Here is an 11858-nt window from a genome sequence, read left to right as displayed (position 1 = left end):
AATCAGAATGGAAGACGCACCAAGAAGACGCGGTAGGGGACGAGGACGTGGTCGTGGTCGTGGACGCGGCAGGGGATTCATCCCTGAAGAGCCAATCCAACAAGTAGCACCAAATCGTACTGCTGAAGAGAAGTTTCGCAAGGAAAAACCTCCAACATTTGACGGGCTGGGCGATCCAACAGACGCCGAAAAGTGGGTTAGGGCCATAGAGCGTATCTTTAACTACATCCGTTGCGATGACGAAGACAAAGTAACTTGTGCAACCTACCAACTGGTGGACGAAGCCGACTTCTGGTGGGAATCGGTGAGGCGCACAATGACTGAGGAACAGTGGGAAAATTTCACTTGGGAAGATTTCAAGACTGAATTATATGAGAAATACATACCGGGATGCTATAGACAGAAGAAGCAGAATGAGTTCTGGAATCTGAAGCAGAGGGCTGGGACAGTTACTGAGTACGATAGAGCCTTCAATCAGCTATCAAGATATGCTCCGACGCTGGTGGACACTGATGAGAAGCGTGCAGAAAAATTCAGGAATGGACTGCGCCACGAGATATCAATCTCCCTAGCAAGCCAGGGAGGTCTCACCTACGCACAAACTTTGAGCAGGGCTCTCACCATTGAGTCATTGCTACCAAAGGAAAAAGGGAAAGCTCCGGGACAGTCTGGATTCGTACCACCTCAAGATGGTGGTAAAGGAAAAAGAAAGTGGAACGAAGGAACTGGAGGAAACCTCGGGAATGGAAATGGAAAGAAGCCGTGGGTTGCTAACCAAAATCAGAATCAACGTCAGAATCAACAGCCGCAAGCAATGGGACGACCACTCTGCCCAAAGTGTCAGCGACCTCATTCAGGGGAATGCCTGAAAGGAATGAATATATGCTATAGATGTGGGGAAACTGGGCACTATGCTTCAGTATGTCCGAAGAAGAACGGAGGAGCACCTCAACAGCAAAACCCCAGAAATCAACAGCGACAAAATCAGGGCCCTGGAGGACAACGGGGACAGCCACAGAATGCTAGGGCCTATGCCCTTAACCAAAAACAAGCAGCGGGAAACCAAGGAAACTTGGCAGGTATGATTAATGTTTTTGAAGTGCCGATTATAGCTTTGTTTGATACTGGAGCGTCCCACTCTTTCATTTCACATGCTGCTTGTAAGAGATTAGAATTGACTCCACAATTGGCTGAGACAACTTTAGAAGTTAGCACCCCCGGTGGTGGAAGATTGGCTGCTAAGGACATTATCTCGAACTTAGAGCTGAACATAGGTGCTGAAACGTTTAAGGCAGATTTGTATGTCATCACTATGATAGAGTTTGACATAATCCTAGGGATGGACTGGCTTACTCAAGTCGGTGCCACGATACTGTGTAGCGAGAGGAAGATCTCTTTCCAATCCGCTGGAAAGGAGAAGGCAAGTTTTCATGGCATAAGAATGGGAGGAAAAGTACCAGTAATTTCTGCAATGAAGGCCACCAAGATAATAAGGAAGGGAGAATGTCAGGCTTTCCTAGTCAGTTTGACAGGAGAATGTGAGGCAGAGAAAACGATCGAAGAAGTTCCAGTGGTACGAGATTTCAAAGACGTTTTTCCCGAAGAATTGCCCGGTATGCCACCGAACAGACAACTAGAATTCACGATTGATCTAGAACCCGGGGCAGCGCCAGTGTCGAAGGCACCATACAGGATGGCTCCGCCGGAGTTACAAGAATTGAAAGTGCAACTACAAGAACTGTTGGATCTAGGTTTCATACAACCTAGCGTATCACCGTGGGGAGCACCGGTCTTGTTCGTCAAGAAGAAAGATGGTTCACTAAGGATGTGTATCGACTATAGAGAATTGAACAAGCTCACGATAAAGAATAGATATCCTCTTCCAAGGATAGACGACCTGTTTGATCAGTTGAAAGGAGCCGGTGTGTTTTCCAAGATTGATCTAAGATCTGGTTACCATCAACTCAAGATGAAAAGAGAAGACATTCCAAAGACAGCATTTCGAACGCGTTACGGACATTACGAGTTCACAGTGATGCCCTTTGGATTAACGAATGCCCCAGCCGTTTTCATGGATTTGATGAACCGAGTGTTCCATCAATATCTCGATAGTTTTGTCTTAGTGTTTATTGACGACATTCTCATCTACTCTAAGACTGAAGAACAACACGAAGAGCACTTGCGCATCGTACTCGAAACCCTGCGTAATGAGAAATTGTTTGCTAAATTCAGCAAATGCGAGTTTTGGTTGAGAGAAGTGATGTTTCTCGGTCACATCGTGTCGACTGAAGGAATCAAAGTAGACCCCGCCAAGGTTGAAGCAGTCAAGGAATGGAAGACACCATCAAATACCAATGAGATCAGAAGTTTCCTCGGTCTAGCAGGATACTACAGAAGATTCATCGAAGGATTCTCGAAATTGGCTAGGCCAATGACTCAGCTTTTGAAAAAGGGGACTAAATACGTTTGGTCTGAAGCGTGCGAACAAAGTTTTAAGGAGCTTAAGACTAGGCTGACTACTGCACCAGTGTTAGCAATACCAGAAGAGAATGAAGAATTCGTGGTGTATACTGATGCCTCGAAACTAGGATTGGGTTGCGTGTTGATGCAAAATCAGAAAGTGATAGCATACGCGTCTCGTCAATTGAAGCCCCATGAGCTGAAGTACCCGACTCATGATTTAGAACTAGCAGCCGTCGTGCACGCGCTGAAGATTTGGAGACACTATCTCTATGGAGTTAAGTGTGAAATCTTTACAGATCATAAGAGTTTGAAATACTTCTTCGAGCAAAAGGATTTGAACATGAGACAACGAAGATGGCTCGAATTAGTAAAGGATTATGATTGCACCATCAGTTATCATCCAGGAAAAGCGAATGTAGTAGCTGATGCCCTTAGTCGAAAGACAAAGGCTAAGCTAGGGTATTTCATCACCCAGCAGAAGGAACTGATTCGTGAATTCGCCTCACTCAGTTTGGAAATTGTTCATCCTCCAGACACAGTATCGGGTTGTGTTGCTGCATTGATAGCTAAACCTGATTTGAGGGAAAGAATTATGCAAGCACAAAGAGAAGATTGGTTCTTGGAGAAGATGCGTCTAGCTGCAAGAACGAATGAAACGAAAGGATTCACTGAAGCAAAGGATAATGCACTTATGGTTGGTGAAAGATTGTGTGTGCCACACAAAGAAGAATTAAAGAATGAGATTATGAGCGAGGCTCATGATACTCCTTACACTGCACATCCAGGCAGCACAAAGATGTACCAAGATTTGAAGAAAATTTTCTGGTGGAAAGGAATGAAAAGAGATGTAGCGTTGTTTGTAGAGCGATGTCTCGCTTGTCAACAAGTGAAGGCCGTGCATCAGAGGCCGTATGGAATGCTGCAACCACTACCTATCCCTGAATGGAAGTGGGAGCACATTAACATGGACTTCGTAGTGAGCCTACCGAGGTCAGCACGTGGAAACACTGCTATTTGGGTCATAGTGGACCGATTATCAAAGTCAGCGCACTTTCTGCCAATTCAAATGACTTTTGGATTGGAGAAACTTGCAAAGTTATATGTCAGAGAGATAGTACGCCTTCATGGTGTACCTGTATCTATCACATCAGATCGTGACACCAGATTCACATCGCGTTTCTGGAAAAGTTTACAAGAAGCAATGGGCACTCAGCTAAATTTCAGCACAGCGTACCACCCTCAGACTGACGGGCAGTCAGAAAGAACGATTCAGATCCTAGAAGATATGCTGCGAACGATTGTCACAGACAAAGGTGGAAGTTGGGAGGATTTGTTACCTCTTGTAGAATTTGCTTATAACAACAGTTATCAAGCAACAATTGGAATGGCTCCATATGAGGCTTTGTATGGCCGAAAATGTCGATCGCCACTTTACTGGGATGAAGTGGGCGAGAGAAAGTTGTTAGGTCCTGAACTGGTCCAACAGATGGTTGAGAAGGTCGACCACATCAAGCAAAGAATCAAAGAAGCTCAAGATAGACAAAAGTCTTACGCCGATAAACGCCGATCGGAGTTAGAATTCAATGTTGGGGATCGAGTTTTCCTCAAAGTTTCTCCCTCAAAGGGAGTTATACGTTTCGGAAAGAGGGGCAAGTTACGACCCCGTTTTATAGGACCTTTTGAGATCCTAGATAAGATAGGCCCTGTAGCCTATAGGTTGGCATTGCCACCCAGTATTGGAGACGTGCACAATGTGTTTCATGTCTCTCAGTTAAGAAAGTATGTGTTTGATCCAAAACACGTGATTAAGCATGATGAAGTGGTCCTAGCTCATGACTTAAGTTATGAAGAGAAACCAGTCCAGATACTTGATCGCAAGGTTCAAGTTTTACGTAACAAGAACATCGTTCTTGTTAAAGTGAAGTGGAACCATCACGGGATGGAAGAGGCCACATGGGAACTTGAAGATTCAATGAAAGTCAAGTATCCCCAGCTAGATTACTAAGGTATGTAATTTCGGGGACGAAATTTTTTTTAAGGAGGGAGGGATGTAATACCCCGTTCCTTTTTGCTAAGTTTAGAATAATTTTTTTTAAAACTTAGATATTAAGTTGATTCACGCCGGATATAAAGAAAAAGAATTTATTTTTAATTCCAACAAAAATGATTTACAAAAATATTTGTAAATTTAATTATTGAATTTATATGCATTCCATATTTATTTAATTTAGCATTCAAGTATTTTTCACGAGATAATTTTTTTTTACGAGATATTTATTTAGCGAATACTGAGCGATTATTACAGTTTTCATAATACAACCCGGAAGATATTTTTTTTATCTACACCTACCCACCATTTCCACCCACTCTCCCCACTCACACTTTCCACTCTCCCCACTCACACTTCACACCATACTTTGCCCCCCACCAAAATAAACTTTAGCCATAATACTCATTCCCTTCCACCCACCATTTCAGACTTGTCTGCAAAGCCATTTCCTCTTGGCAATTCCCACCATTTCAGACTCTCTCTTTGGCGTACAGAATCCAGCACACAAGTAAGATTTCTAAATCAGTTTCTTTACATTCTTCCCTATGAATAAGAGCCTTCATTTAAATGGTATTCATATCTATGAACCTTCTTTTCCAGCAAACAAACAGGATCAACACTCACTGAAATTTCTTACAAGGTAGCCATTTGATTTCTTTTACCTCTGCTCATAAATCGAACTTCAAGCTGCAAGCTTGTTCAAAGCTATATACAATTTGATATATACTCAGCAACGCATTTCAAGCATTTCATTAAAATGACATTCATAATCATAAGCATACAATCTATATATATATATATATATATATATATATATATATATTCATACATGAGAGCATGATTTATAAAAGAAGAAGTAGATGAGGACGACTTTTTGAAGCTTGGTTTCTCCATGTCTCAGTTCTTGCTTCTAGCTTGTTGAGTGAGTGTTGTGTTTCTTGCTGAGTCGAGTCAAGGAGAGGGTTGTGTAGAGTCGAGAGGTAGAGGGAGGCTAGGGCTCGGCGGCGGCTTCGCCGTTGTTGTCCGGCCGAGGATGGAGCATGAGAGATGAGGGCGGTAGCTGGTCGGGGTAGAGGTTAGGGCTCCGGCGGGCGGCTCCGGCTGCTGCTCGTCGGCGGGAGTCACAGAGAGAGTTCCGAGGGTGATAAGAGGGCGGCGATGGTGGCGGCATGAAGCTGCTGCCGTCGGCCAAAGTTCAGCGGAGGGAGGTAGAGTCGGCGGACGGCGGCTGCGTGCTACCTCCGTCCATGTGCTTGGGCGTGTGTAGAAAGTCGAGGGTGGCGCGGCCTACTGCTGCTGCACCTCCGGCGAGTTCAGTGGTGGCGGTTTTCGCCCAAGAAAGAAGAGTGGGGTGGGCGGATCTTTCAACCGAGATGTAGTGGTTACCGCCGCTTGCTCCGGCAGCTCCAGCAACCGTGAGTTCAAGCAGTCGAGAGAGAGAAGCCGAGGGAGGTGGCGGCGTTGTCGTTGTCACCCAGGAGAGAGAGAGAGGTCAGAGAGAAAGCTGGTGGCGGCAGCTCGTCGCTGCTGCGTCTCCGGCGAGCGTCCGGCGCGAGGTGGCAGGGAGCCGAGAGAGGGAGAGGAGAGGTTGATGTTGTGTGTGTGAGTGTGTTTCTGTGTTATGCGTGTGTGTGTGTGAGAGCCGAGGATGGCGCGGCATCTCGCCGCTGCTCCTCCGGCGAGCGTCCGCGGCGGACAAGATCGTCCGAGAGAGAGAGAGAGAGAATAGAGAGGGAGAGAGTGAATTGGGATGGGGGCGCAGCGTGAAGATTAGGAAGGTGGAGAAATGGGATGTTGGGCTTTAGGTTTGGGTTAGGGGTTGGGCCGATTTATTTTGAGTGTTGGGCCAAGTGTTGGGCCGAATTTTGTTTTATTTTATTTATCAGTTGGGCTGGTTTTTATTAAATCTGTTGGGCCTTTATTAATCTATTTAATTGGGCTGTGCAGTTTTCTTTATTTAAAATGGACTACACTATTTAATTAATTAGACTTATTAAGTTTGATTAATTATTTTAATTTGCATAATAATATTATATTATTATTATGTGCATATTTAAGAAAATTTCTTATTATATGCTAAGCATGATAAGATTTGCATTATATTTTGCAATAAGAATATTTATGATTTAATTGGTTTTATTTATAATTCCAATTATTAAAAAAGATGAGTAAGAATATTGTTGGTGTTCTTAACTCAAGAGAAATATTTTCAATTATTTATTCATTAAATTTTGAAAACCCGGATAAGTGAATCATAGAATATTAAGCACTACACCATGACTTAAGATTAGAATTCAAGGAGACCTATTGAGAATAGATTTCTTGTAGGCTTTGAGCATCAGGAGGATTAGCACTGCTATTCCGATTCAGAAATAAAGTTAAACGACAGGCTTTGCCTAGACAGGTGGGCTTATTTTTCAAATGTATGATTTAGCTATTGAGCTTAAATATTCGTGTAATATAAACTGTTTATCCAATAAAATATTTTTGTGCACTCTACCATGTTTAAGGCTCGTACAGTTAATCAATTGAGGTTCTCTTATGACCTAACACGTTGTTTGAGAATTGTGTACACTTGTTAGCTGACTCGGTGGGTTGATCTCCATCGGGCACTAACCAGAGGCGTTATAAGGGTGCTCGACGGGATGTGTTCCGGAGCATAGAAATGATAGGCCTGTCTGGATTAATTTCCGAGGTTTATTATACTTGGCTGGGTTACGCCCTCAGTTCAAGTCAGCGGGAGACAGAGATCCGTCGGTGGCTAGAGGTCCGGGATCACAGCGAGTAACAGAATGGAGTGTGCAAACGCGCGCAAAATAATTAAGTATATATATATGAAAATGTTTTAACATGCATAGAAGTTATTTCTCTTTAAAACCTTCTATGTCATGTCAGTAAGATTGGATAAACTGTTCTTCAGATTATGAAATGCTTTAAAAGTTGCAGCCTACTAAGTACATTAGTACTTAGCCCAAAATTACTTTCAAATGTTTTCAGGTTAATGGCTGGTGATGACGGGGCAGAGCTGAGGCTAGGGTTCAACTCCGTATTTTGTCTTCCGCTATTGCACTAGCTTTTATTTGTCTTTTGTTTCTCCAACTTAAGACTTTTATGTTAAATTCTGAATTATGTTTTTATCGAGCTTAAACTCTCAACTTCTAGCTCTATGTTATTTAACGTTGGTTATCGGAAGCATGAAACCGAACTTGTGATCCTAAGGCTTGAATGTTGTTGATTGATTAGTATCATTTGATTTCTATCTTTCTTCATTCAAAGGGCATTGCCCAACATTTTTATTCTATTATCTGAATTTCACAAGGTTCTTCCCTTGTTCATTTATATGATTTTAGTCGTACCCCAGTTATAGTTTATTCCTTCAAGAATTGGGGTGTGACAGCTAGTGTTTTTGAAGGAGTACGGAGATTAAAATGAATGAAGTGTTGTGAGTAAAATAAGAGTTTCACTTTAAATAGAGAATAAAAGGTTATATAATAAGAAGGTGAATGGTGTGAATTTTAATACTATAGGGACATTTACTTTGCATATTGATAAGATGTATGATCGAGTATTTTTATCCTCAAGAGTAGGATAAGAATCAAACAAAACTAATTTAAATGATAATCAAGGGCCTTGGGACCTAAATTTTCAATCCATCAAAATAAATATGAGATCAATGTTATTATTCTTATCTATCAAGGTTAATTATCCAAATATCCGCTCCCTAGCAAAATTTTTTGTAAATGAACCGAAAAAAACATTGTAGCAATTTTTTTTATAAGACGGCAGGAATAGTAATTTTGTGAACATGAAAGTGATGCATATTTATTTTATTTATCGAGTTTGAAATGGATGCAACTTTTGTCGTTGGGCTTAGATTTGCTATTATAATAAGTTTGCTAAAGGATAATATATTTTACGTTTTTTTTTTTTATTAATTTACTGGGGCGAATCTATGTAGGGGCTCCACTGGGCTCCAATCCAGTACAAACCCAAAATTTTGCCTATATATATATTAAATATATTTAGGCTAATATGTACATAATTCAATTTTAACCTAGTCCAATTTTCAGAAAAAAATAAAATAAAAAATATTTGAACAAAAAAATAAAAATTAATTTATTCTTGCAGAAGATAGATTATTTTTTTTAAAAAAAATATATAGATGTAATTTTTTATATTCTTTCAACTATAATGGTACAATTTGCAGGAGTAGCGTTAGTATATGTTATTGAATCAATAGAAAAAGAATAATTATTTATTATAGTCGGTGGTCGAATTTTAATCATAAATCCATTAAAATTCTACTTACGCATAAAAATTAATTGTACAAACTGCCCGAAAATTTTGGCTCGGAGGCGGCACCGTTTATTATCGTCAAGTTCAGAGCACTCCCAGCAGAAATCCCAAAATTATGCTCCTATATTCCTCCCTAAAGCTTCCCTATTTAATTTTAGGATCTCGATTTTATAAATGCATACACCAGATCTCCTATTTTCTACATAAAAACAATAATTATGTGTGGGTCCTACTAATTATAAGCTTAAAATAAATTTAGGGTGGGTGTAAATTTAAAATTGAATTTAGGTAGGTGTAAAAATTTTTGTGGGCCCCATCCAATTTAGGGGATCTGCTGGATGCATTTTTTATATCATTTTCAATTGTTTTAGCCTAAATTTAGAGTTAGTGATGTATTTAGGTGATCTGCTGGGAGTGAGTGCTCTCAGCGCCCCCCCGACTTAATTGTTTATAGATTGAAATCTGCTCCGTTTAATTAAATGTGTCATTCGAGATTATATTTTACGTATTATTATTAAACAAATATACAAGAATACTCAAGAATATCCTTCTGGTGGAGAATAGAGTATATGGTCGAAGATGGAATATGAATGCAAATAATGATGCGCTATTTCATAGATTGCTATGGTCTTCTTCTTCTTCTTCTCAAGCCAGAAGAACATCAATCCAGCATTAATATAAAATTACACCAATAATAAAGTTATGTAAAGTTATAACTCATAACTAAACCAACAACAACATATATAAAATAACTGATGAAAGATCCGTCTGCTCTTATAAACATAAAATTCGCAGCAACCAAATATGGTACCAAACGAAATACCAAAGCAAAAACGTGAACACACGAGATGGTAACCCAGTTCGGTGATAGAACACCTACGTCTGGGGGGCCTCGCAGGGGCGGATCCACCATGGAACATGGGGGTGCAGTTGCATCCCCAAAAAAAAAAAAATTTTTTTACTAGTATTAATATTCATATATAAATTATTTTAGATTTAGTTTTTGCACCCCCAATTAAAAGTTTTAATCCAAAATAAAAGAGAAATTCAGTTTTTAAAATCCTAAATTCCATTGACCCAACTAAAAAGAGAGCTCACTGTCTCTTTCTTTTTCATTCTTTTGATCAAGCCCATCATTTAATCAATCAATTACCTCAATTCTTAATTAAACAAAAAAGTTGAAAGTATACATTTTGCATTTGAAATGCAAAGTTATTACTATTATATTTGTATTTTAGTAAAAAAAAATGTCTAAAATGTATCGAAGGCCTCAAAAAAAAAATCTCGGGGGCTACCGCCCCCGAACCCCCGTAGAAGTTCAACTCCCTCAAAAAAATCCTAGCTCCACTAGTGTTTATAAGATTATTTTTTGCATCCCCAATTTAAAAATCCTGGATCCGCCACTGGGGCCTCGCCCAGGGAAAACGATTCACTATGTGAGGTTAAATTACAGCAGGACTTACACAAAGACTCAATCTTTCTAACGCCTCTAAAATTTCCCAAAACCCCGACACACGATAAACCGTTGAAAGCTAGATAACACTAACTCTCTAAGTATGAGCCCCGACGAACACACTTAATCCCTTACAACCAATAATTCACAAAACAGATAAAACTGACTCGCTTTGCTCAACACAGAGAATAAACGCAAAGCTAGTGAAAAACAAGAACATAAACACGAAAGTAAGATGTTCTCTCAAAGCAAGGTGCGGCGCTCATGAACTGCTCGATAGAATGCACAAAAAGGGTTCACCCTTCTTCAAGGTTGAAGACGACTTATATAGTTGTTGCAATCAAGAATCCTCGCTTGAACCAACTCTTTAATACCCTGAGAAGTCGAACATTATATCACAAGAGTGTCCAACACGGAACAAACACTCTAAAGAGTCCAAGTATATCCATAAACCTTGATCAAAAAATCTGCCCAGTCGTGGTACCTCATCTGGTATCACAGATGGTCATACATACCACAAACATATAAATGACAACAAAAACAAATAGAGTCTCCAACTCTAACAACTGAGATAAACAGATGGAAAGACTCTCATTTGTGAGAGATCTTGAGTTCAATTTTATCTATGTACTATACAGTTTTTTCACCTTTATGTAGGTATTGGTCCCGTCTGCATGCAATTTAACGATTATCTTTCCATCTTTTTATAATTCTAAAAAAAACATAAGTCGAACCTTGAAGGTCGGGCGTCATTAAACCGTATGGTTAATAATATGATTAATTGTTTTGCATATATCTTTAAATTCTTCTTCTCAAATTCACATATTTTATGTACATTATTTGTAATTTTCTATTAATTTAATTTTCCGACGAAATTGAAGATGGCTTAAAAATATTTGGATGATTTGAAAGATAGAAAACAACGTTGTTAGTTGCATATAAAACTATGTCATTTTGTATGTGGGACGATGTCAAAGCTAGCAATTTCAGCAACTAAGTTAGCTTGAATTTAGTCGAAAAATATCATTATGAAAAAATTACAAATAAAAGAAAATCTGTATATTCAAGAACAAAATTTAAAAGTGATGCTAAATAGTCACATTGTGGTTGCTCACAAACTAGTTAATTAGGAAAAAAATTAATTTATTTTTTTAAATAAAAAGAATTTAGTTATTTTATTATATTGTTCACATTGTAGTTACTTTTTGTGATTTTTGTAAAATAAAATAAAATAAAATAAAAAAATTACAAAGTAAACAATACGCTAAAATAACTAAATTATTTTTTATTTAAATAAAAAATTAAATGAATAAATATATATATATAAGTCCTACTTAAAAGAAAATTTAAAAGTCATGGGCAAAATCAAAATAGACAAAAATTGATATATTTTGAACCAATTAACACTCAATAATATGTGTTCTCGGCCAAGATGATTGACACAAACTTTCGAAGAAATGCAATTAACCTTCAACGATTTACACATTGTATCAATTTAATTACATCAAATCCCGAAAACGTACAAATGAGAAAGAAAAGGTAAAGATGTTGTGAACCACAACTACAAGTTAACTCACTCCGATCCAAAATTCCAAA

The 11858-nt window shown here is 39.0% G+C and overlaps 1 long non-coding RNA gene across 1 annotated transcript; it reads left to right on the top strand.

The window, feature by feature from the left end:
* The first annotated feature begins 4831 nt into the window (after positions 1–4831).
* Positions 4832–7731, top strand: LOC131007588 (uncharacterized). Its single transcript, XR_009096174.1, has 4 exons — positions 4832–5021; positions 5114–5153; positions 6842–6917; positions 7511–7731. It is a non-coding gene; the product is annotated as an uncharacterized LOC131007588 (long non-coding RNA).
* The last annotated feature ends 4127 nt before the right edge of the window (positions 7732–11858 follow it).

The sequence above is a fragment of the Salvia miltiorrhiza genome, chromosome 2 (assembly GCF_028751815.1).
Source record: "Salvia miltiorrhiza cultivar Shanhuang (shh) chromosome 2, IMPLAD_Smil_shh, whole genome shotgun sequence".
NCBI classification, from domain to species: Eukaryota; Viridiplantae; Streptophyta; class Magnoliopsida; order Lamiales; family Lamiaceae; genus Salvia; species Salvia miltiorrhiza.
The sequence above is the reverse complement of the archived record's forward strand: the minus strand, read 5'-3'. Positions and strand labels throughout refer to the sequence as shown.